Source organism: Marmota marmota, unplaced genomic scaffold (genome assembly GCF_001458135.2).
Source record: "Marmota marmota marmota unplaced genomic scaffold, marMar, whole genome shotgun sequence".
Taxonomy (NCBI): Eukaryota; Metazoa; Chordata; class Mammalia; order Rodentia; family Sciuridae; genus Marmota; species Marmota marmota.
Window position 1 is genome coordinate 25,369,093 of NW_026000211.1, and position 26,896 is coordinate 25,395,988.

Sequence of the window (26,896 nt, forward strand, 5' to 3'; positions counted from 1 at the left end):
TGGGGATAGAACTCTGAAAAGGACCAAGTTTTTGCCCTCATGGAACTTAGCCTATAAGGGATACAATTAAGTCATACATGCATATGATTCAATGTGACAAATGCTGTGATGAGAGAGAAAGGATGTGCTGTGAGAGCCCCTGGAAGAGACAGAAGGGTGAGCATCAGGCAGAGTTTTATGGGGGAAATAAGTCTGACAGAATGATACTTGGCAATTGACTGAATGCAGAGATGATACAGAGACAGGATTATAGGTTTCTCACTTAACAAGAAGATGAACTGTGCTATTACCTCACATGCTGAAAGAGGAGGAACATGTTTTAAGGAGAAAAAAAAAGAAAGCTTAATTTTGATTTGCGCCTTTTGCATTTGAAGGAGCTCTGGTGTTGATTTCCAGGAGGCAATGTGAGAGACTGCTCCAGAGTACAGGAGATGGAGAGCAGAGCTGGGCTGGGAATTACTGGCCTGTGGGTGGCTTCTTAAACCACAGGGAGTAAGGAAAAGAATTGTCCAGAGCTCTGGAGGAAAACCAGGAGAGTGGGTGTCATGGAAATTGGCAAAGAAAATGTCTCATGGAGGAGGGAGTGTCCCTTTGACTCCAGCAACTGGGAACACTTAGCACCACTGGCAACAGCAGTTTTGGTGTGTGCCTCAGAGATATAAAGCAGACTGCTATGAAAAGACAGTGTAGATTGCAAGTCCAGTTGACTGTGGTGAGGTCTGAAGAAAGGAGAGACATAAGGGAGTAGTAGAGCAAAAGGGTGGAATCTAGCCAAGTTTTTTACTGTTTTTTTCAGGATGGGGCACAGGAAGGTGCTTTAGTGCTAATGGAATTAAAGAGATAAAAGCTGAAAATACAAGTAAAAAAGTGGGGAGGTAAACGTCCCACTGGGGTTCAATCCCTGGTACAAAAACAGAAAAATCAGGGACGACTTGTAGCCCAAGTCCCACCCCAAGACCTGAGAGTAACTGGGATATTATAACACAAATGGGCTAGGGTGGGCTGTTCTTCCATTGTCAAAGAAGAGAAGTAATAAAGAGTGCGTGAGTGTGTGTGTGTGTGTGTGTGTGTGTGTGTGTGTGAGAGAGAGAGAGAGAGAGAGAGAGAGAGAATGATGTCCAGATAAAATTTATTTTTGAAAGAAAGGAGCGCTCTTGTCTTGAAATGGCTTTGCTTTTGGTAACTTGAGGGCAGGAGACAATTGAAGTACTTATTGTAGGGAAAGGGAGAAAGCTCTCTGAGGAGGATGTATGGGCAGAGGTGAGGACTTAGTTGAAGTTAATGTCATGTACTCATAGTGTCATTAATGTGTGTGATTGTGCAGTTCTCACCAGAGAGCTCAGCTGTCCAGGTGAAGGTGTGCAGGTAGATGATCCAGGTTTTGACAGGTGGAAAGACAGAGGGGAAGTGGGTAATGGTGCTGAGAATTTGGCAGGGAGAGGCAGGCTCTGAAATCTATGCTGGACTGGAATTCTTAAAGCCCCAGTGGAAACAAAGGACAGGTGTGGTGAGAACAGCTGAGTGAGAAATCCAAAGAGATGTGTTCAGATGGGGAAATATCTGAATCAAATATTTTAGAGGTAGAGCTTCCTGATTTCTGACTTCAGTTTTAAAAGGTAAAATTTATTTCTCTTTTAAATTTAAAATGTTAAATAAAGTTTTCAGCTCTGCAAATATTTCACTGAAATTGACAGGTGCACTGAAATAGGCTGGATGTCATCATCTAGAGCTTATAGTAATTATTATATTAATTAATTACATTAATAAAATAATTATATTCTTATTAGAATTATAAAATTACATAGTACAAAATTATATTACATACTACATTTATTTTTTGTTTTTCTTCAACTATTTTATTGATAGATTCCCAACATGAGCACAGATGTGAAAGGATTTGACAAGTAGCTTGACCACAAAGAGGTCACGGATCTTGTTCTGCTATCTAGATGAACGCTTCTATGATCCTGCTGAGTCTTCTGACCTCAGATACTATGTTTTTCTTTTTTCCTTTATATATGACAGCAGAATGCATAACAATTCATATTACACATATACAGCACAAATTTTTCATATCTCTGGTTGTATACAAAGTATATTCACACCAATTTGTGTCTTCATACATGTACTTTGGATAATGATGTTCATCACATTCCACCATCACTTCTAATTAGTTAGCATATTCTAATTAGTTATATGTGACAGTAGAATGCATTTGACACATCATATATAAGTGGAGCAAAACTTCTCACTCTTCTAGTTGTACGCGATATAGAATCATACTAATCGTGAAATCGTATATGCACAAAGGGTAATAATGTCTGATCCATTCTACTATCATTTGTAACCCCCATCCCCTTCCCTCCCTTCCCTCCCCTCTGTCTAATCCAAAGTACCTCTATTCTTCCCTAGCCCCCACCCCCTCCATTTAAATTTTTACAGGAGTTCCACATCTGGAACAATGGGAGAAAATGGATTTAAGGTATATTTACCATTAGAATAATCTATGTTTAAGGAATATGCTTTGATATTTGATAAGCATATGTATTGTGAAATTATCATCACAATCCCACTAATTAGTATTTTCTTAACCACAAATAATTACATTTTATTTTTTCTTCTCTTTGGTGAGAACACTTAAGATCTACCCTCCTGACTAGAGGTTGAAAATGACCTTGTGATTGACCATTTTTGTGGACCAAGGTCAGATTTGAGAAGTTGTACTAGAGACTTTATGGCCCACAAAGCCTAAAATATTTATCTGGACTTTTACAGAAAAAATTTGCAGGTCCCTTCTGTAGAACATTAGCTACTTAATAAATTCATATAACATACATAAAAACTAATAATGGTGACAATGATTTTGGTAATTATATTGGCTAACCATGGGCTGCTTAGCAGGAGGTAGGTATTGTGCCAAGAGCTATTATGCAGACTATTTCATTTAAAATCCTCATAACGGATACCAAATCAGAAAGAAGGAAACTGAGGCAGAACATCTGAGTTGGAAAGCTGAGATCCAAGTCCAGGCAGTACTCCAAAGCACATGAGCTTAACCATGAACTTTAATACCATTACGTTATTTTTTTTTCACAACCAAGTATCTTACGTAATTAATCTGATGAAACTGGGAATCAAAAATGAAAGTTTCAATATTAATTGAATTGTATTTTAGTACAGATTCAACTTAATATGCTAGATTTTAAAGTGTCATGAACACCTCTATATGAGGAAGCTTAAAGCAAACGTTGAGTGATGGAAAAATGTCCAATTCTTACTTTTAAACAGGGAGTGTTTGCTGGAGGCATGTTATCTCACCTGCTTATTAATTTAAATTTTGGTTTAAAGAGGCGCCATCTGACAGGATCCAGTTGTCGGGATTAGGTGTAGCTTAAAAACTGCTTGCACAGTGAAAAAGAAAATAATAGGCTTTTGGCATATCTGGTTCAGATCCCATTTGCAATGCAGTTATTGCTGCTGAGGCACGCACATGGTCTAGGGAAAATGATCCTCCAAGGTGGATGGATCAGGGAGGTTTCCAGGTGGCCCAAGTTCACTGGAAAATTAGGCTTCAGAGATTTTCGTGTCAGTCAACACCCCCAAATTAAAAGGTCATAATCAAAAAGAATGAAATACAACTGCAGACATCTCCATGATTTCCCTGAGATTTCATGTTTTATGTCGAACAGTGCACTTGGTAATTCAATGCTGGTGTGACAGATGTCAAAAATGAAGTAGAATAAAGAGACACATTTATAATGCTTTTAATGAGTAGGGAGGAAGTGAGGTGAGTGCTGCAAAGGGTGGTGTTTCTACTTTAGTAAGGAGCATTGGAAGATTTTGAAATTTTGAGGAATAAAGGGGTTTTCTATAACTTTTGATCTTTCCTGCCCTCTACCTTTACTCTTTTTCTTTCAAGGAATTTGAATTGCCCTTTTCTTTTTCTCTTATTTAGTTCATCATCTCCATCATGAATAGTTCAGTATAATTATCCCCTCCCCTAATATCCATAAATAATGACTGTTCTCTAATTCCCTCCATAGGTTCTTCCCCATGGAAGAAATGGCTCTTCTCTAGTCCTGTCCATTATTATAGTCACAATCCCTTCTTCCACTTCCCTAGCATGGTAATGTGAACAGGAAATTGATGGATCAACTCTTTATTTGTGCAAGGGAAGCTCCAAGAAACACAAGATGAAATAGGCATAATTTCTTGCCTTCAATGATTTTACAATCCAGTAGAAGGGGATCAGTCAAAAGGGAAGAATCACCACAAGGAGGAAGATGATAATTGCTATTGAAGTACTTCAGATGAATTGCAGTTGAGGCATCACAAATGGTAAGAGAGATTATATTCACAAATTTGGTCATGTCATTCCTTTTCTTTTCTTTTCACTGGTACCCACTGGCCCATAAAGGAAGTTCCAAAACATGATACACAGGGTAAAAATGCCTGTGAACCATCCATTCTGATGGTTCATCTGTCCCATCTGCCTTCATTGAACACAAGCAATGGTCAGCCCTTGCTGGCCTGCTCTGGATTCCACGAACATTCCATGTTCTTTCATGTCCTCATGACTTTTCACATGCTGTTCCTTTTGCTAAAATACCCTTCCCTTCTTTTTCTGTTTTTCAAACTCCAATTCATACTTGAAAACTTTCTTAAATTCTACTTCTTTTTGGTGCTGTCTAGGATTTTCTAGTCAATATAATTTGCTCCTATTCTGGGCATGATACTTTTCATAGTATTTTGTCATTGCATTCATCTTACTAAATTATAAATACTTGCTTAGAGAACCATTGTTCACTGGGCTGTGAACACTATCAAAGCAGAGCTGTGACTATATGGTTAATGCTTACCACAGTGTCTGGATCATGGCAAATGGCAGAAACCAAGAAATATATGGTATTTGCAACATGGTTCAAACCCTGGATGGGATTTGGGAGGTAGGGAGTCATACAAGCGAAGGCATGAGATGCTAAATGTTTCATCCTCTCTCCTCATTCCCAGCCACTCAAGCCCCTCTGCAGTATTTTTCATGGACATGTTCTCTTTGGTTCTGCTCTTTAACCTGCATTTTAAAAAATTTACTTTTTAAACAATGCATAGAAACATAAAAATGGTGCTTATTAATGTTCCATATGTGTACACATTGTGTGGTGTTTAAATCAGGTTAAACATGTTTATTTCCTCATACATTTATCATTTATTTATGGTGAAAACTTTCCCTATTTCAGTACTGGATAGCACTCAGGTTCAGATGAGCCAGGAGTGTTCTGTGGATGTGTTGTCACTCTTTCAGTACTAGAGGGCAATCCAATCCTTGGTTATATTCAAATACACTTGTTGGTATGTTGTTCATAAAGAAACAGGGGAGTATCTAGAAAGATAGTCTATCCTCACAAGCCTCTCCCTTGGGAAAAAGTAAGCCTGAATGCCTTGTCTATAGTCACTGGCCTGTGGGCAGACACTGAAGGAATTTTCCTGGCTCTGAACACAGTCACCCATGTCAACTCCATGATCCTATGTCATACCTGTGGCCACCAGTGCCACTAAGTTGTTTCATACCCCGAGCTCACAGACCACCAATATCAGCATAAGAGTGAGGTAGGATCAAAGTTCACATGGCTATGGGCTATCTATTGCCCAGGGAACTCATCATCCATGACTGCTACTACCAGCCACAGGTGATGCTATCTGGAATGGAGGTTCAATAAACCAGGGCTACATGTCTTCTCCTGGTACTGGGGCTGTTCCAGTAGCTGTGTTTATCCGTAGCCCTGGCGATAGGGGTTATTAAGCATCTTCCCGTGTTAGGTTTCACCAGCCTAGCACTAAGTTCCTAGGGAAAAGTCTTTTGCTTATTACCCTGTCTTATGTTATACTGGATAAACAAAACTTAGCTAAGAAAAATAGATGATTCTGATAAATAAAATCAGTGATGAAAAGGGAGAAATGGCAACTGACACCACAAAAATGCAAGAGATCATTGGAGATTATTGTGAGCAACTATATGCCAACAAACTTGATAATTTAGAAGAAAAGGAAAATTATTATACACATATACCTTACCAAGACTGAATCATGAAAAAATACAAAACCCAAACAGACCAATGAAAGTAATGAGATTCAATTAGTTCTAAAATGCCTTCTATCAAAGAAAAGGTCAAGGCCAGATGGCTTCACTGGCTACCAAACATCTAAAGAACTAACACCAATTTTCCTTGATTTACTAGTGGATAAAGGAAATGTGATAAGTGTACACAGTGGCATTTTACTCGGTCATAAAGAACAGAGAATTATGACATTTGCAGGAAAGTGAATGGAACTGAAGAGCATTATGCCAGGTGAAATAAGCCAGATTCGGATGGTCAAGGGTCACAGAAGATGAGGATTTAGAAAAGGGAAGAAGGGAGGGAAAGGGTTAGTTACAAGGTTATGAATCAGACCAAATTATGCTATGTGCAGGTATGACTATATCACAAGGAAGCCTAATGTTATGTATAATTATAATTCCCCAATTTCTTTAAAGAAGAAGAAACATGCTTGTCTATAAAGGCCAGTTGCAATAAGCCAACAGCTAACATTATGCTGAGTGGAGAAAAGGTGAAATCTTTTTCTCTAAAGTTTGCATCAAAACAAGGATGCCCACTTTGACTACTTACACAGCGTAGTGCTAGAAGTCCTAGCCAGAGTAATCAAATAAGAGAAAGAACTAAAGGGCATATACAAATTGGAAAAAAGTGATACTATCTTATATATTGAAAACCCTAAAAACTCTACAAAAAAACTATTAAAACTAATAAATGAATTCAGCAAAGTTGCAGGATACAAAATCAACATAAAAAAACCAGTAGTGTTGCTGTATGTCAATAGTGAATTATCTGAAATAGAAATAAAGGAAGTGATCCCATTGACAATGGCTACAAAAATTAAAATAATGAAATAAATACCTGGGGATAAACTTAACCAAAGAGTTAAAAAAATCCCTATAATGAAAATTACAAAACATTAATGAAATTGAAGAGGACACGCTCACAAAAAATACAAAGTTCTGTGCTGGAGTTTGTGCCCTGCCACTTAGTAGGTATAGTCCTGACCCCAGTCTGCCTCCAAAATTGGAGGTGGGATGGTGCAGAACATTAGATACTTAACCTAACACATGTTCAGGGGTTCTCTGTCCCAAGTATTAGCCTGCTGGTAGGGGTCTAGCACTGGGGTTCACTATCACAGCACTGGCACTGGATTTCAAGTCAGAGGCCTGGTCTTAATTCTTTCTGCCTCTCCTGAGAAGGAAGCATTTCTTGCCATGTTGGGCTACTTAGAGTTGGGAGTGGGGGTGATGAAAGCAACTCTTTTTTCCTGTCTTCTTCAATGTGTCTCTTAGTTTTGTTTTACTAAAAACAGGTCCTGTGATCTCTCACCTCATTTCCTTGGCTCTTGTGAATGTAATTAGGCGTGTGGATAGTTCAGCATGTCTGTGGGGAGGTGACGGCTGGTCAATCTTAGCTGCTATTTTGCTCCAGCCAGGTTTGGATGCCCGCCCTGAATTTATATTGCTCTTATCAATAGTTACTCACTCCCTAGGCTGTTTTCCAGTAAGAACTTGATAAAGTAGTAGATGCTATATGTTAATGGACATACATATAACATGGAGCAGTTACTTATAAAATACACATTACATGCTCATCTTACTATAAAACAGTCATAGATCAGACACTCTATTGATATTTTTTCTATAAAGACATTAATTTTTTTGTGTTTCTTATTACCATCCAAGAAAGTTTCTCATGAAGAAATGCAGAACCAGAAAAACAGTTATTCTGTTTTCCAGAATTCTACTACACATTGAATATCCCTAATCCCCAAATCCCAAATCCAAAATGATCTAAACCCTGTAAATTTTTAACTGCAGATAATGACATATGTAGAAAATTCCACACCACGTAACTTTTGTATTCTGCACAACATTTTAAAAATAATTATTAAAAAATAAAAATATTATTTAAAATATAATAAAATTATCTTCAGGCTATGTATATAAGGTATATATAAAACATATATAAATTTTCAAAATCCCAAATATTTCTTGTCCCAAGCATTTCAGATAACAGATCCTCAACCTGTATTAAGCAAGGAGAATTCTGTAAACTTTGCACATGGATGTAAAATTTGTCTGTAAAATTTGACATGGATGCTAGCAAATTCAGGGTTAAATTTTAAACCACAGAAATAGTAATGTTTTAGCTAAAAAATGATTTTTTTTGCTTCCTTTTTCTATTATGTTAGCATCTAATCATTGAGTGCCTACTATGTGTTGAACTCCTCTCTTATAGGCTGAGAACAGAGCTGTAAATGGATTCTTTGCCCTACGAAGCTAACATTCCTTTTTTTGGTGGTGGTGGTGCTAGGGATAGAAACCAGAGCCTCACACATGATAAGCATGTGCTCTGCCTCTGAGCCTAACCCCTACCCCTAGAGCTAACATTCTAGTAGGATAAAAGACTTAAGTAGTAAGTTGAGAAAAAAAATTTTACCATCTACTTATTGTGGTCTTGCCTTATCTTGACTGGTTCTGAGCATCTGTACTATGCTTTAGTTACATACAGGCTCAAAATGTCTTTGAAAAGATGTTAAAGTACAAATAACACAAGCTAATAAAATAAAATGCACGATTACACATTAACCTCAGGGTTTGCACACCATGGCTGTTTTGGAAGGCACACCCTTGGAGGGGAGGGGAGAGTCAGTCACAGCAGAAGGCACACCCAGGTTAATGGTGCTTTAGTTTCCCTCAAGTGTACCAGGAGCAGCTGCTGTGTCACCTTATGGTGATCTGTAGACACACTCTCGCAGGTGGATCTTGACATTTATGTCAAACTCTTAATCTTCAGCAAATATTTGGTGGAGCAAAAGTTTGGGCGGGCTGGCAAATACCAGGAGGCGTTATAGATTGCCATTCACCTCCCACTGTCGATAGGCAGCTTATCAGCATCTTGGCTGATTCTAAGCAGATATTATTTTCAAATGTGAACTTCCTTGGTCACATATTTTGTTAACTCCCTGTGCATGTTCCATTCTTTCTTAAGGAAATTTTTGGGCACTTAATTCATAGATTATTTCTCATTGAAATTGTAGACTTCACGATTTCTCCCGAAGTTCCTATCATCTGATTCTACAGGACTCATGTTATACTATAAAATGAGGAACATGTAAATACATTTTTAGTGTTTTGTTTTAGTGTGTGTGTGTGTGATGCTGATGATGGAACCCGAGCTTTGTGCATGCTAGGCAAGCTCTCTGCCACTGAGCTATATTCCCAGCTCTCATTGAAGATTTCATATTTGGGATGTTGATCACACATTCTGATATAATTAATTTTATCATCCTAAATTGTCATGGCATTACTGCCCCCGTATTTGGGAAAACACTTATGTTTGAATTCATGAATATGTTACCTACATATAAATATAAATGTATATGATTCATATACATTTATGGCTATACAAATGACAGAAAAGAGACACTTAAAAATTATGAATAACCTTTGCTTTTAAAGTTGCTGACTTTGGGAGATCAGTTATCTGAAAATCAAAGTTATGATATTTGGGAAGTTTCTCTATGTTGTTAGCCAAAAAAAAAAATACTTGTGGGATGTCTACTTGCAAGATCCTCTTGAGGCAAGGCACTGTTGATTGTTGAAATGAGAAAGAGTTCCTTGACTTGGAGGAACTTGGAGAGACAAGGGATATGAACAAGAAACAGCAGAGCCTCGCAGAAGAATGAATTCTGTTACAAGCAACAAAATCTAGGGTTCTACAGGGAATGATAGCATATACCTGTAATCCCAGCAACTGAGGAGGCTGAGACAGGAGGATCACAATTTCACAGGCAGCCTCAGCAACTTAGTGAGGTCCTAAATAACTTAGTGAGACCCTATCTTGAAATAAAAATAAAAAGGGCTGGGGATTTAGCCATGTAGCTCAGTGGTACAGAGACCCTGTGTTTAATCCCCAGTACCCAAAACAAAACAAAACACACTAGGCTTCCTGAGGACATATTACTCCAAGGCTTTTGAGCTCTGTGCTTTCACATTGTGAATCATATGATTCACAGAACAATTGATGGAGTAGATATTATTACTTGATCATTTCTATTTCTCAAACTGCAGCAAAAAAAATAGTTTGAACATTTGGCTAAAATTAAACCATCAGGAGTGACAGATGCATAAATGAAACTTGTGTTTAACTGCTAAAGTTCTCTTTACCCATGGGGGATATTATGGGAAATTAAGAATTTAGATAAGGGCATAAATTTTGCAGTCTGTTTGTGTGGAATATTTTTAGAGATGTTTAAAGAGCTAGTACAGTTTTGAAAGAAAGATGTTTGATGTTAGAAAAGAGCTGACAGACACTTAGGCTCTGTCGATATCATATACCCATTTGACAGGTGTGATGGAGAGTCGAGGCAGGGTGTAATCATTTCAGTAATCATCTCAAGATGCACATACAAGTGGGAATAAACATATAGAGATGGTAGGAAGAGCATGACCCTGAGCAATGAGCCCTAACTACCTCTGTGGTAGGGTTTAGACAAGGGTGGAGTTGAGAGGTGAGATATTCAGGAGAATCTTTTGTTGCATATTTCATAATCTTTTTTTTAAAAAAAGCATTAACATTAGGAATAACTTTAAGTAGAGCAATTTTATTTACTCATTTTCCTATTTAAACGATGACAAAAAAGGAATGAAAATTATTGATTCAAAGATTTGATACTATAAATATTTTTAAATTAAAGTAACTAGGAAAACTAAAATGGGAAAAACTTTAAAGCTTATTTTTGTTGTTTTGGAAACCAGGTAGCTCCTGGACTACATCTGTTTCTTGCTGCTCCTTCTGTCCCTTGCTCCCTTTCTCCTTCTTTGCCATGACATTCTTTTCCCTGGAAAGGGCCCTTGGGGCAAAAGTCAAGATGAAAAATTTATAAAATCTTATGTTTGATGCAAAAAAAATGTACAATATTACAATCTATTTCTTAATAAGGACACAGGATTCTTTTCCTTTCCAATAGGCAAATTATCATTATAGAAAGATATGTCATATTTATCCAACCGTTTTGAATGCCCCTCTAAACAGAATATTTTATCCCAATTTTGGGGATGTGAACTAATAGCTCATTTAATGCTATAACAGTCATAAAATGTATTTTACAGGGAATATCTGGAGTTATTCCTGGTATCCTCTTCAGTTTATCATCTTTAACCATCACGTTGAATCTGTTGCAATATCTAGACTTTACATCCAATTCATCCATTTCTCATGTAAATTCAAACTCTACCCAATTGATCTCTTTATTCTCCGATGTGATGATTTATCAGTTATAAGTTATAGTCAGAGCTGCTTTGCTCAATATTTGCTCTCTGTGCTGGGATTGAATCAGGACACAGCCATTTACTCTAGATGGTCTGAATTTCCAACTGGAACTCTGGAGTCACCGTAACCTTTGATAACCTCCTCAGTCATACCATTAAAGAGGCAGAGACACTTATCTTGGCCTGCAGATTTCAGTTGGTGTCTCTTAAAGTGTCAGGTTGATTTGTGAATCTGAATAATGTTCCTCTGTACAGTCTTTTTTTTTTTTTTTTTTAAAAGGTAAAGAAATCATTGTCCAGTATAATCTAGATCCTCATTCTGTTGTGAAGTTTGTGAGAAGGTCAGATTTAAATTCAGTTTCAGCAATAAAAGAGAGTGGTCTGGACAGGGAACTGATATAGAGCTCTGAGATACAGACCCTAATTCCCCTCAGATGCCAGAATGAGTGAGAACTAATTTGAATTCTAAGAATGTGTAATCATGTATTTACAGAGCAGATATTGGCTAGGTAATTCTGTAGGCCTTGTCTACTATTCGCAATAGTATGTCAAAAAGACTTATTTTTAAAAATCTCAATAATCAAGGTGAGTATTCAGGTTCTTTTATCCTTGGGAAAAAAATTGGAAGTTATTTCTATCATGTAAAAAGAAATTTAATTTCCATATACACAGGACTGACTTTATTTTTAATAGTTTTCTGTCAGAGAAATTGGCTTTATATTTGTCCACAGCGTTCATACTTGAAGGCAATTAGTATTTTTAGAAAATGCTAAAAGGTAATATGAGACTGAAATCATTCTGAATCAACTTCATATATTGGGTTCAAGACAGTTTCATGTGTAGTTTAAGACAACAGGATATGAAGATATGTTGTGATATTTAAATTTAACCGGATTCCACACACTGCCCTGTAATTTCTCTTACTAAGCTTCATCTTCTAAAAATTAGGTATGCAAATTTTATGCATAAGTATAATTTAACATAATTGCTGTTACTAAGTCTACTGATTTAATTATGTCTAAGAAGTTATTTACAAAATCCTTTGAAAGGGGAACTAACAATTTGGATTGTTACTAAAAATCTCAAGTCTATCATTAAAACCTATCAGTTTTTAACTCAACTGTGGATGAGCATCTAGATAACTAAATTTTTATTTTCTGTGAAGCATAACACATTCACAATCTTGTTTGGCTCTATAACCACATTTCATCCTTTTGGAATCGATAGCACCAATTTAGCATGCTTAAGTGTATGATAGAGAAGGTAGTTTCTCTGACGGCATGGGCAGAGATAAAGCTGGCAGGAAAATCTTATGTATTATCTGTTTGTGGAAAGACTATAAAATTTGCATTAATTTTCCTCTCCAGGAAAGAGAAAAATCAGGCATCTTTTAAATGATATAACCTCAAGCAAACTACTGTTATTTTCAAACTTTTTCTTAAAAAGTCCTCAAAATATTGCCCTCCCAGTTAGTAATATTAAGATATACCTTATAGATCTTTTCAATGCTTGGTCAGTTTGAAGTCTCCAGAAAGGTGGGTTATTTCAGATAAGCATTTCTTCTTTCCTGGGAGAGCGGAGGTTGGCTTTGCCTGTCCATTAGAGACTGCTTGGTCCGTGGTCACTTTCAGACAACTGTGGCCTTACACTACTCTCATCTGTCCTCTTACTCCACTCGGCTATATTTGGTAACTGAACTCATGTTTCAGCAGAGTGCCACAATCAGGAATTCTAGCAGTGGGCTGGGAAACAGCCCCAGGTCTGAGGGTTCTTAGAAATTAAAGCCACTTAGTATAAAAGGAACTATTTTTATGCATCTAGTAAGCATAGAATGTTTCTTTATACTCTAAAAGATTCCTTTCAACATACTCTTAATCAATTACTAGTACGTGATTCCAAATAGAAAAAAAAAAAAAAAAAAAACGACACTCTTAAGGAAGACTTATTATAATCTGCTCTGTGCATTTAGCTTTTAGTCATGTCGTAAATTATCCTAAAATAGTAAATGTAATAACTATTTAAAATTTTAACCACCTGTCAGATTGAATGGAGAGTCCGACTGCTTTCTTACTTCATATTTTTAATTAAAAATTGTCCCATGATTGGTGTGTATTAAAGACATAGTCCAAAATAGGGTGAAATGGGCACAGACATACAGGGACTGAATCTTACCTATGTTGCAATGAACCCACTTACATTTATAAAAAATATTTCTCAATCATTCTATCACTTATTCTGTAGCATCTCATTGTAACATGGTCTAATATTTAGACCTTGAAAATATGAGTAGAAGTAATAAGAACAGAAAGCTTTTATGATCCAAGGTCAGGTATCAGAACCCAAACTAAGGGGACTAAAGTAGTCACACAAAAGTTCATAGTTAAGTTCCTGAGTTTCCCTTGGTCTTAATAATATAATCACATTTGATCCAGTTTCATATCTGAAGAAATTCTTTCCTGATAGTGGAAAATTTATGAAGTTCTGCTCCTGTACTTACTTTTCTTTATTGACAAAACTTATCCTTTAAAAATGGTTCTTCTTGAAACAGGATACTCTGCTGGGCCATTTCATCAGTCACATTAGTCATTTAGAAATTTATTATGATAGGGGAAAGAAACCCTCTGGTTGATTTGCGTTATCCATTTGTGCTGTTATAATGAAATACCCTGACTTCTCACAATTCTGGAAGCTGGGAAGTCCAAGATCAAGATTTATTGTCTGGTGAGGGTCCCACCTCCACTTCCAAGATGGCTCCCTAGATGCTGTGTCTTCTGAAGATGAGGAGCACTGTGTCCTTACACGGTGGAAAGTAGAAGGGTAAGGGCAGTTGAACTCTTTCCATCAAGTCCTTTAATAAGGGCAGCTAGCTCGCAAAATTCATGATCACCTCCCAAAGGCCATTCCATGTTGAATTGGGGAATAAATTTCAACATAATGTTTTGAGGGGACAAAGCATTCAAACCATAGCATTAATTAAAGAAGGGTTTTTTTGCTTTTTACCCCATAAGATAGTAATAAAAGCCACTGAAATGATAGAAATTAGAAGGGAAGACAGTGTAAGATGCCAGAAATTAAAAAAAAATTGCTGGAAAATGATAAATATGAGTCAAACTAAATCACAAACTTAAAAGCCTGCAGAAGAGGATGCTGATAGGAAGTGATTCACCCCAAAGAATTTCACAAAGGTTTAGGAATTGGAGGCACCAGACTCCTCCTTGGAAATGAACTTTAATTGGCAACGCTGAGTATAGCAATAAGTGACTGAGGCAGGAACTGAGAAAGAATCCCCAGGGAGCAGTAGGACCTGACTTTGCCATTTCTCCCTCATGCAGACAGGAGACTACTCCTTGCTATGTCTGAAGAAGATGGGAAACTTAAAACACCAGGCTACCCTCCCTGAGATGCAAAGCACAGAAGATGGAGGCACTTGAAGAAATTTGGGGGCTGGAGTTAGGATTGGTGATCGGAACAGAGGCTTCAACTGTTATCTGGTGCTTTATTTCTTCAAAGAAAAAAGGCATATGGGAATGAGGAAAAATGGTAACATTTGATCCACATGGTATTATTGTGGGTGCTCATTATATATAAATTATATATGTAATTACATTAATATTTTTACTTTTTGGATTTGAGGAACACCATAATAAAAAAATTAAACAAAAACCTCCGTGTATTGTAAGGGATACTGAATGTGGAAGAGATTATGGAATCAAAATGTTGTGACCTCTTTATAACCTGGTTATGGAAAGAATTATTGAGATTAAACAAATGGTTAAAATGGCACAAATACAATGACTTTATTATTAAATTAATTATTATTAATTTAAAAATGAATGTTATCCATGCTATATTCCTCAATCTTCATCTCAAAGTATTAAAATATTTTTTTAAATAGTAAATTGTGTTGGGCAGACACTACTAGCTTTTTTCTCTCCTTCTAGATTGGAATGTTCCAAGGTATAACTTTTGCTAATCTCAGGTTAATTTGTAACCCCACCCACTGTGTGTGCCGAAGGCATGCACACTGTGTTAATGTCCTACTAAGATATTACCATGGTAAAATTTTTTGCAGTTTCTAGAAATGGAAGAGATAGGCATGCAATTCATAAATGTTCATCAAAGACAATGGAAAATAATCACAAGTTATTGAGCAATTAGGGATTCTTTTTTGTTGCAGTGGGCATTCATAATCAGATGAAAACATGTTTCCATGCCTCTTTGCAGGAAGTATAGCCAAGTTTTCTTATGTTTAGACTCCCTTGTTTCAGGAGGAAATTCAAACTTTTTGAAATGGAAATAAAAAAGTTAAGTATTACCGATGTAAAAGTTTTCCAAATGACATTTACTTGCATGTATGATGAAGACAACCCTGCTAGATTATCAGTAGGGAGCTGGCCTGGTGCTCGTAGGGGAAGATGTTGGTCACAGCCTGAGAGAGAGCTGGAGTCTCAGTGCCTGCACAAACAGAGAGTTGTGGGTTCTGTGACTGGCAAGAACTCTCACATAGAAGGAACAAATGCCAGGGCATAGTTAGTCTGGCATAGGCACCTTGGCATCATGGCCTCAGAAGCTGTAGTGAAACAGGAGGCTATCTCTATGTTCTTGCAGACTCTGGGAGCTGGAACAGAGTCCAATGCTGATCAGGTGGCCTATTGACCAGAGGAGGCCTCTCTCACATTTCCCTAATTGCTTGTTCCCTAAATCCTGGTATAATACCAGGGAATTGATAAAGCCAAAGCTATAATAAGTAAAAAGAAGGACTGCAGTTATAGCTCAGTGGTACAGCACTTGCCTAGCATGAGTGAGGTACTGGGTTTGATAACTCAACACCACATAAAAATAAATAAATAAAATAAAGATATAAAAATGCAATAACATAGCTTTAAAAAATGTTAAAAAGAAGTAAATAGATAAAAAGAGGAAATATATATATTTTACATATATGGCTTGTGGTCCCAAAGTTAGATTTCATTTTAATAAAAACAAATAATTTTCTTGTACCTTGTGAAGAAGGCAGCAAAACAGTCTTGTTTTACAAAAATATAAGAATCTGGTCAACTTAATTTCTTTTCCTTAGAAAATTTATACCAGTAGTTTGACCAAAACTCTTAAGATAGTATAACAAGGTTCAATTGATATTAAGGCTAGGATTAATGCATGGACAGTAATTGAGCCTCTCCTGTCTTTTCATATATACATCAGAGTCAATTTCTATGTGCATTGAGGTGGGAAAGTGGGCTAAAAGATCCCTTAATTGGGTTCCAATATGATTATTTTTTTTAGAAAAATTCCTGCCCTTTTTAAGTGCTTGAATTTGTGTCAACCATCTTCCATCCTATTTTTTTTCAATTAGGACTTTGGATCTAGTTGGGTTCTCGAGTCTCTTCTTTATTCCAAGTCTTGCCACTATCTTGGGTGACTTTAGCACCTATTTGTCAATTTAGTTCATACCCTCGAATATTAGTTCTTGATCTGCATATTCTAGTGATCTTCATCTCCATTCTTCTTCTTGTTTTATTTTTTTTTTAGTTTTACATAACAAAATACTTTTGTTTATTTATTTATGTGGTGCTGAGGATTGAACCCAGTGCCTCACACATGTGAGGCAAGCATTCTACCGCTGAGCCACAACCCCAGCCCCATTCTTCTTCTTTTTAAAAAAAATTATATATACATATATGTGTGTACATATATGTATATATAATATACACACACACACACTATATTTGTTGTAGTTGGACACAATACCTTTATCGCATGTGCAAAGCAAGTGCTCTACCACTGAGCCACAGCCCCAGCCCCATCTCCATTCTTCTTACAGAAGATGCAAACAGATTTGCTCTTTCTCCAAATTGGGTATTAGTTACTGTTATAGTTTGGATGTGAGGTGTACCCCAAAAGCTCACTTGTAAAACAATGCAAAAAGGGTCAGAGGAGAAATGATTGGGTTCTGAGAGTCTTAACTTAAACAGTGAATTAATCCCCCTGATGGGATTAACTGAATGGTCACTGAAGTGGTGGGGTGTGGCTGAAGGAGGTGGGAATTGCGGGCTTGGCTTTGGGGTATATATTTGTATCTGGCAAGTAGAGGCCCCTCTCTGCTTCCCTCTGCCAAGCTCTTCTGCCATGATGTCCTGCCTTGCCTTGAGCTCCAAGGAATGGAGCTGGCCTTCTAGAAACTAAGACCTTTGAAACTGTGAGCCCTCAAATAAAACTTTTCCTCCTCTAAAGTTGTTCTGGTTGGGTCCTTTTAGTCACAGCAGTGAAAAAGGTGACTAAAATAGTTACCTACTGCTTCATAACAAGTATTACAAAAGTTAGCGTCTGGAAACAATACACTTTTATTATGTGTGTCTCCAGTACCTAGGTGTCTCAGGATCAGGGTATCTTGAGATTGCAGTCAAGAGGTTGCCTCCAGTTTCTTTCACCTGAAAGCATGACTGGGGCTGAAAGATTTGCTTCCAAGGTAGCTCTCTCGTGTGCCCAGAAAGTTAGTGCCGTTGTTGGCAGGAGCCATATGAACTTCCCTGTTTGAGTCTCCTTACATCACATCAGTTAGATTCTCCTAGAGCAAGTCATTCAAGAAAGAGGAAGATACAAGCCACAAAGTCTTTTATGCCCTAACCTTCAAGATCATATTTCACCTTTTCTGTAACATCCTTGTCCTAATCAGCCACTTATTGGTCTAGGAACAAGTGTCCTTCAAAGATGGCCAGTCTCTCTACTTCTTCCTCCTCTTACTTTGTATCTTCCTGGGACACATGTCACAGAATCAGGTATGGCATCAATTATTTGTAGGATTAAACTGGTTACATCCATCAGCACATTGCAGTGAATGCCACATTCATCCCTCATGAGTTTAGTTTTATGAGCTGTGGTTAAGTTTGCTGCACATACATGGTTGAAGCCTGTGGGTGGGTTTTGGCCACATGTTTCTGCTACTTGGAATGTCTGCCCATTTGTATGTGTGTGTGCAAAACTAATTGCAGAAAAACTATCTTATCATGATCATCATAAAAGTAGAGTTGAGGTTGTCTGAGAATAGATTGCATAACCTAGGTTATAGATGGGTATTGGGGCACAGTTAGATATTATGACTCTTGGTCATAAATCTTTCAATCTGCCTTAAAAGGCTCAAATGTAGAGAAAAGTTTTACTTGGGACTGAAAAGCCAGTAACATTAATTTTAAAAGCAGATTTTACTGGATTTAAGCAAAATAAGTTTAACATTTACTTACAAAGACAATAAAATCATTATATTACCATAATATCATTATTTATTCAATAAAATCAAATTGAATAAAGAGAAAAGTTCACAATGGTTTTTAAATAGTACTGTATTATCTGGAATAATAACAAACAGAAGTCTACCATATGTTACAGGCCTAACACACTGTGGATAATTGGATGTATTATAACATTTATAATCCAATAAAGGTCAGATTAGTATCAAAAGATCTAGAATTTAATTTGCCATTAAAAAAAGTCATATGGCTATCTCCTAGATTATTAACAAGTCTCCTGACAAAACTCAACATCCATTGTCATTTAATAAAAAACATCTTTGTGGGATGAGAGGAGAATGGTTCTCTTTCAAGGCTATATATTAAGGCATGTTCATGTGTGCATATAAGTATGTGTATACATATATATGGTTAGATGTATATGCATATAAACATGTATTTTATACCATTTAACCATATATTTGTATGACATAATTCACAGTAATAACAGATAAAACACCAAGGAATACTACTAACTAATATGCACATCTTAACACATATGAAAAATGAGAAGAGAATGGAATAATGGAATAAATGGAATGGTATACATTGTTCTTACATAGAAGAAATTGATTTTGCAATGTAATCAGTTTTTTTTTTTTTTGTACTAGGGATTGAACTCAGGGGTGCTTACCCACCGAGCCACATCCCCAGCTTCTTTTTTCTTTCTTTCTTTCTTTTTTTTTTATATTTTATTAGGGTCTCACTGAGTTGCTAAGTACCTTGCTAAGTTGCCGAGACTGGCTTTGAACTCTCAGTCCTCCACTTCGCAAGCCGCTGGCTGGGATTACAGAAATGTGACACCATGTCCATCAATGTAATCAGTTTTCCATAAAAATAACCTATAAATGTCATATAATCTCTTTTTAAAATTACGTTTTAGTTATATATGACAGTAGAATGTATTTGACATATCATACGTACATGGAGTATAAGTTCCCATTTTTGTGGTTGTACACGATGTGGAGTTACACTGGTTGTATACTCATATATTAACATGAGAAACTTATGTCTGATTCATTCTACTGTCTTTACCATTCCCATCCCTCTTCTCTCCCCACTGTGTATTGTGAGTCAGCATCCACATATCAGAGAGAACATTTGGCCTTTGGTTTTTGGGGATTGGCTTTTATCACTTAACATGATATTCTCTAGTTTCATCTATTTACAGGCAAATGCCATAATTTCATTGTTCTTTATGTCTGAGCAATATTACATTGTATATATGTACCACATTTTTTTTTTTGGTACCAGGAATTGAACTCAGGGGTACTTGATCACTGAATCACATTTCCAGTCCTATTTTGCATTTTATTTAGAGACAGGGTCTCACTGAGTTGTGTAGTGCCTCACTTTTGCTGAGGCTGGCTTTGAACTCTCAATCCTCCTGTCTCAGCCTCCCGAGCTGCTGGGATTACAGGTGTGCTCCATCATGCCCCGCTATGTACATTTTTTAATCCTTTCATCTGTTGCAGGACAATTAGGTTGGTTCTGTAGGTTAGCTATTGTGAATTGAGCTGCTATAAACATTGATGTGGCTGTGTCGACATAGTATGCTGATTTTAAGTCCTTTGGATATATGCTGAGGAGTGGGATACCTGGATCAAATGGTGGTGTCATTCCAAGTTTTCTGAGGAATCTCCATACTGCTTTCCAGAGTGGTTGCATCAATTTGTAGTCCCACCAGCAATGTATGAGTATACCTTGCCAACATTTATTGATACTTGTATTTTTGATAATCGCCATTCTGTCTGCAGTGAGATGAAATCTCAGTAGTTTTAATTTGCATTTCTCTAATTGCTAGGGATGTTTTACATTTTTTCACATATTTGTTGATCAGTCATATATTTTTTTTCTGTGAAGTGTCTGCTCAGTTCCTTTGCCCACTTATTGATTGGGTTATTTGTTTTTTTTATATTAATGTTTTGAGTTCTTTATATATCCTGGACATTAATGCTCTATCTGAGGTGCAGGTGACAATGATTTTCTCCCATTCTGTAGGCTCTCTCTTCACATTCTTCATTGTTTCCTTTGTTGTGAAGAAGCTTTGTAATTTGATACCATCCCATTTATTAATTCTTGATTTTACTTCTTGCATTTTAGGAGGTTTGTTGAGGAATTCTGTTTCTAGACCAACATGATGGAGATTTGGGCCTTCTTTTTCTTCTAGTAGGCACAGAGTCTCTGGTCTAATGTAAATGTCATATAATCTCAGTCCAAATGGTATTTTGCTTTGTGGAACTAGAAAAACTGACACAAAGTTTCATGTAGACAAATTTGCATAGAAAAACAATCATGAAGACTGTGCAAAAGGAATACTAATGGTAGAGAGAGTCCTAACAAATTCCTTATGACAGAACCACAGGGAATGGAATAATAAATTAAATAGAATGACATATCTGATTCTTGCATGGGAAAAACTTTGAAATTGCAGCATATATTAAATAAGTACATGTATTTTGGTCTATTTCTTGGATCTGTTCAATTCCGCTGACCTACCCCTTATTATATTGTTTAAAGAACTAGATTTATATTTCACTTCATTCAGCAAAATAAAATTTCTTTTGGTTCACACGAATTGGGAAAAAATGAAGCGGCATGCACAAGTAAATATATAGTTAGGCAGATATTCTCAGGGTAGATTTAGGATAAAATTAGTGTACACAACAATCTATATAGCATTATCACATGTATACATATACTTTTATCTCCATATCTATATATACATTTTATCTCTCTCTTTCCTGGCATAATGAAGTTTTCAAAGTTTTCCTGGAAGAAAACAGTGAATCTTGGAGAGGAAAAGCACTCAGCTATGAGGTGAACACTGTGGAAATGGGAAATTACTCCCGTGTGCATGTTGTATCTTTACTTTTAAAACTGGCATCAGAGGGAAAAATAGTTTCAGAGATTATCTTGACTATTTCTGTTTCTTATTCTTTATGCTTTTATTAATGAGAAACTTTTTAAAAATCACTTTCAAAAGTAGTAAAGTAAGAAGTGATGTGGAAAAGAAGTCTCAATACACCATTAAGTGAAGCAAGCACACTGTTTACTAGTTATTATATACGCGAGGTAAGATTAAAGAAAACTTTCAATACTTTTTTAAAAAAATTTGAAATGTGAATCTGTTTGCCTTATACTTGCTCACAACAACAACAAAAGACAGTAAAAAATTATCCAATGAGCCGTAGGTCATTGGAATCATTAGAAAACGTTTCTAGACCAATTAATCCATTAGATAGTGCAATTTTAGAGACTAATCCAGTAAAGAAATTTAAAATCCAGCAAGCTTCATTTAGGGAATTTAAAGTAAACTTTACTAAATTTAAATATCTTAAACTAGATTTCCCCTCCTGCTGGCCAGCCCTTAGTTGCTGATTTGCAGATTGTCACTGCACCATATTCCGCACATATGAACATTCATCTTCATCTGGCTACCTTTAAAATGTCAAATCCTTTGACCTATTCCATCCCAGATCTACTCTGAGGACATAATCCTAACGACAGGAGACACTTTATGTAAAAGCAGTCCAATTTCACATAATTTGTCATAGCAAAAAATCGAAACAAACTAAATGTACAATTTTGTGGACTAGCTTAGTAAGTGCATGGAATTTTAAAGTCGCCCTAAAAAAGCAATTTTTTTGAAGTGTTTATAATAACGGAGAGAAAAAGCTAAGAGAAACAGAAAGAAAAATGATCTTTGTAGTTTGAATATAACTTTAAAAATTAAGAATTTTTGCATACCTGAAAGTTTAAGTGGTTCATATTGAGTTGGTTTTTTTTCTCCTGGACTTTGCATTTTGCCAGTCTCCTGGGCACACTTAGGGGATGTCAAACTTGGGGTGGAGTGCCAGATAACTTTGGACAGCTGTGGAGCCATTTAGGAAGTTGCTGCCCAAAGAAGCCCACTGTGGAAGGGTGTGGTTGTCACTCCCTGGGAAAACAGAAAGAAAGAGCACGACAAAGGAGGAAATCAGCTGTTGGAACAAGGAAGGACTTAAACACTGAAAAAATGCCAACCGTTGAAGACAGTTGCTCTGCCACACACAGCCTGAGGCCTGCCCTCCTCTACTTCTGTTGGCGTGGTGGCATTGTGCTCAGCTGTTGCTATTTCGGGAAGGAATTTCCACAGAGCTGGCAAATCTTCAGCCCTGAGGTTTCCTCTGACTGACTAATCAACAGGTGTCGAAAAAGCCTGTGGCAGAAATGTCACAGACCCAGTGTGCTCATTTGACTTCTGTAGCTGTGACTAGAGTTCACTCTGGTGGGTCATGTCTTAATCCAGAAGACTCTCTGCAGAATAGAAGCTAGATAGATCTTTGACAAGATTTATAAGCAATTTCTTTTCCAAAGAGACATCATAGGTACTAGGTAATAGCATGTGTGACTTATGATTTATAAGTTGAAGATTGTATTCATGATGAAACAACTGAAACCGAAAATGAATATGTTCTAGAATGAAACTTTTCAAAGAAATGTTGTTGGCCTTATAATCTTAAAAAATATATTCAAGTGATCTTGACTTAATTTTTGCTTCATGAGCTAACTGTAAGGACAGCCCTTAGAACAATGATCATATCAGTCCTAGAAAAAAAAAATAAGGGAAAAATAATACGTAAAGTGCTAGACTGTCAAACATTTTTAAGAAATATACACTATTCTATGGTTAAATTTCATTTTTATTTTTTTTCCTTTAAAATATACCTACAAAGAAACACACATACATGAATTATTCCAATTTTCCATAAAAATAAGAAAATTGAAATAAGGCTAAAATTGTATCATATTCAGAGTAAAAGTCAAGTAAAAGTCAAGGCCTTATTTTGATCTCTGGGGTCATGCCTGGTCAGCCTCTTCCCCTTATCTTTGTGACCTTCGGTTCCCCACTCTTACTCTGGTCTTTCAGATTAAGCCACAGAGTCTTCTCTGATGTTCCCTGAGCCAGCTCAGGGCTTAGTTGTCACCCAGTCAGGCACTTTCTCTCCAGGAAAACAGAATGGCAGAATTTCTTGCCTCATTATTATCTTTAGTCAAGTCCTTCTGCGTGGGATGTTTCTGTCTGTCTTATCTAAATTTTAACCTTCATTCGGTCAATATTTTATATCCTCTCTTCCCTATGAACTTTATTTTCTTGCATCTTGCCTTTATTTAACATTGCACTTTTTTTGTGTGTGGCGCTGGGATCAACACCAGGGCCTCATGCACACTGGACAAGCATTCACACATGTTCTTGTTATTTTTCTTCTTATTGCTTTTATTCTTCACCGGAATGTAAGCTGTGAGGCAAGGAGTTTATGTATTTTGTTTACTACTCCAATATCAAATGTATAAAATGTGCCTGGGGCACCTTAAAAACATGTTTAAATATACTTGATAAATATGTGTTAATTGGTTGCCAAGAAAGAATTTTCTAAAAAGTGTATCTAAATGCTGACATGGCTGACATTACTGTTGCTACTCAACATGAGACTTGTCTGTCTTAAAGCTTAAGGAAGAACATGCTGCCTAGTGCTCCATTCATAGTTCTCAATATATCATGATAATAATAAGAAAAACAATAGCAGCAACAATAATACCTGTATCTTATTGCTTTGTAGCTGATATTTTGACAAAATTTCATTCATTGAGTGCTTTAAAACTCACACTGCTACAACTCCTATTAATTGAGAAAGAATTGAGGCTAATCAAGTTATCCAATATGTCAAAGCTAGTATATGATGGAACTGGTATTAGATAGATGATGTGAATTAAAACTTTTGTCACCATTAAGCAATCATGCTTGGAAGGTCTAAAAAGAGATGAATGCTAACAGGCATATCAAATCTTAAAGAATAAATGTTATTGGATGTCAAGCCAGAGAGTGACATTATCAGGTTGATAGGTTAGAGAAATTCCCCTGGAAGAAGAAAGGAAAGTAAAATGGAGAAATGGCTGGGAATGAAGAAGTTATTGCAATAAGCCAAATTATGTTTATAAAACCCCATTGAATTATATACTAAAAGGGTGAATTTTATTGTACATAAATTATACTGCAATAAATCTGGACTAAAAATTAAAAAAACAAGATAAAGCACATTTTAGTTAGTAGAAGATGTGATATAAATAAGAGTATGGAATTTAGGTACATTATGAGTGTCAAAGGAAGTGAGGAATAGTGGCTTCCAGACTTATTACTCGAGCGGTCAGATCTAAATGACAGTGGCCAAATCCTGATTAGTAAAGTAAGAAGAAAAGTACATTTGGAAAGAATATTGTAATTTAAAGCAAGGGAGAAGAGAGACTGGCATAAATCTTGAATATTGTTAAGAGGTCAATAAGTTAAGGACCAAACAGTGCTGTTTGGATTTGGAATGGACAGATGATCCTTGGCGAGAGAGGAGCTTTAGGGTAGATTCTGGTCTGGAGGTAGACTAGACCAATTATCTTCAGAAATTTAAAGAGGAAGAAGTCAGGATAATGAGTGCATCCTCTATGAGGTGTACTGCTGAGAGGGAGCAGATGAAACAGGGCAGGGGCTCATTCTTTTAATTGCTACTTTAAAGATGGAAGTGACTTCATCATCTAGTAAAATGAATGGTAAATGACTGTTGTATCACATTCCCATCTTGGCTGTAACGAATTACCCCAAATACACAAATGCGTTCTCTTATCATTCTAGGGGTTGGAATGTTAAAAATACCGGGGTGTCACAAGATAACAGACACATACATGGAAGTAGCTCCGCCAGGCAAAATCTACTTCTGCAGAGAGATGTGCTACCAAACAGACAGTAGCAAGCAACCACACTTGGGTCAGCAGCCTGCCTGTTTTTATCTCTAACACAGCCCGGCCCCTTGCTCTGATAGGAGGGGCTCAGAGTTGCATCAACATGACTAATTTAAAAATTGGGGCTGGCAAAGGGAAGGGCTACAATTAAAATGACTTCAATTGGATGCAGATTGGGGACTCAAAATGGCTGTGATTGGACACATTCAGTCCACCCTCTGGAGACTGGATCCAGGAATTCAGATAGATAGGCTACCGGTTGCTTTTCTTATACCCTGATTTTACATTTAAGGCTAAATACTATATTTCGAAAATGGACCACTGGACTTTCTGTTTTTCACAGGAAGACTAAAATCAAGGTGTTGGCAGGACTGTGTTGCTTTGGGGGGCTTTATGGAATCCTTACTGCTTTCATCTTCTAGAGAGTATCAGCCTTCCTTGGCCTATGGAAAAAAATCTCTCATCTCCAGATACTTAATCACTTTTGCAAGTTGCTTTTGCCATGTAAGGTAATAGTAAAATGTTCTGGGCATTGGGACATGGATATCTTTGGGGACCATGTATTTTCTTAATATATTCCTCTCTCTACCCACTAAATATTCATATCTATTCCATATGCAAAATGTATTTAACCCATTCCACGTTCCCCCAAAGTCTCAATCCATTGTAATATCAACTCAAGTCCAAATACCCCATTTAAATCTCATTAGCTCTAAATATTTCCAAACTACCCTGGAATGAAATTGCTCTCCCTCTGTGAGCCTTTGAAACTAGAAAATAAGTTATGGCTTGCAAAATACAATGGTAGGGGCAAGGATAGGATGCCAGCTATAGATGTTCCTATTAAAAATAAAGAAAAGAAATGCAAATAGAAAAAACAAAAAAGAAGAAGAAGGAAGAAAAGGAGCCATGTGGCCCAAGAAATTTCAAAATCTGTCAAGGCAAATTCCATTAGATTCAAGGCCTTGGAACAATTCTTTGTGGCTTTCTTTCCCTCTGGACCTGATGCTCTGTAGATCCTTGGAGTCATCTTTCCTTCGAAATGAAAGGTAACACATATATTATCAGACTATAGCCTTATTTTATTTTATTTTCTTTCCATCCCCTTGAGTACAAACTGACAATGTTTCTGGTGATATGACCTTGCAGATCTCCTGTGTGTGTCCCAGGGCTTTGCTTCTTGGGATGAGTCTCCTCCATCTGTCTTTCCTGAAATTCCCATTTATATTCCTGAGTTCTGCTAAGAAGTCTGAAGTGACCTCTGGGCCACATGCCTATTCAATTCATGATCCCTTTGCTTGACTGAATACTCTAACCTATGGATCTTTTTGAGACCCTAGAAAAAAGTCATACTCATGACTTTCTCTCCAGAACATGCTTTCCTGACAGAGGATCTTCTAATTTACCAAATCATCAAGTACTGGTTCCTCTTGCTTAATCATTCTCTTCTATAAGGACACTTGTGACTATG

At 36.7% G+C, this 26,896-nt stretch overlaps 1 protein-coding gene across 3 annotated transcripts in view; it reads right to left on the reverse strand.

Moving 5' to 3' along the window:
* Palld (palladin, cytoskeletal associated protein) overlaps positions 1–13,027 on the reverse strand; it is a 372,211-nt gene extending 359,184 nt beyond the window's left edge. Inside the window, exon 1 of one of the 3 annotated variants that reach the window (XM_048791698.1) lies at positions 12,861–13,026. The gene's annotated coding sequence lies outside the window, so the exon portion shown is untranslated. Of the gene's footprint in view, positions 1–12,860 lie in introns of all 3 variants that reach the window. The other 2 variants (XM_048791699.1, XM_048791700.1) reach the window with 2 other exon arrangements.
* Positions 13,028–26,896: the final 13,869 nt, after the last annotated feature.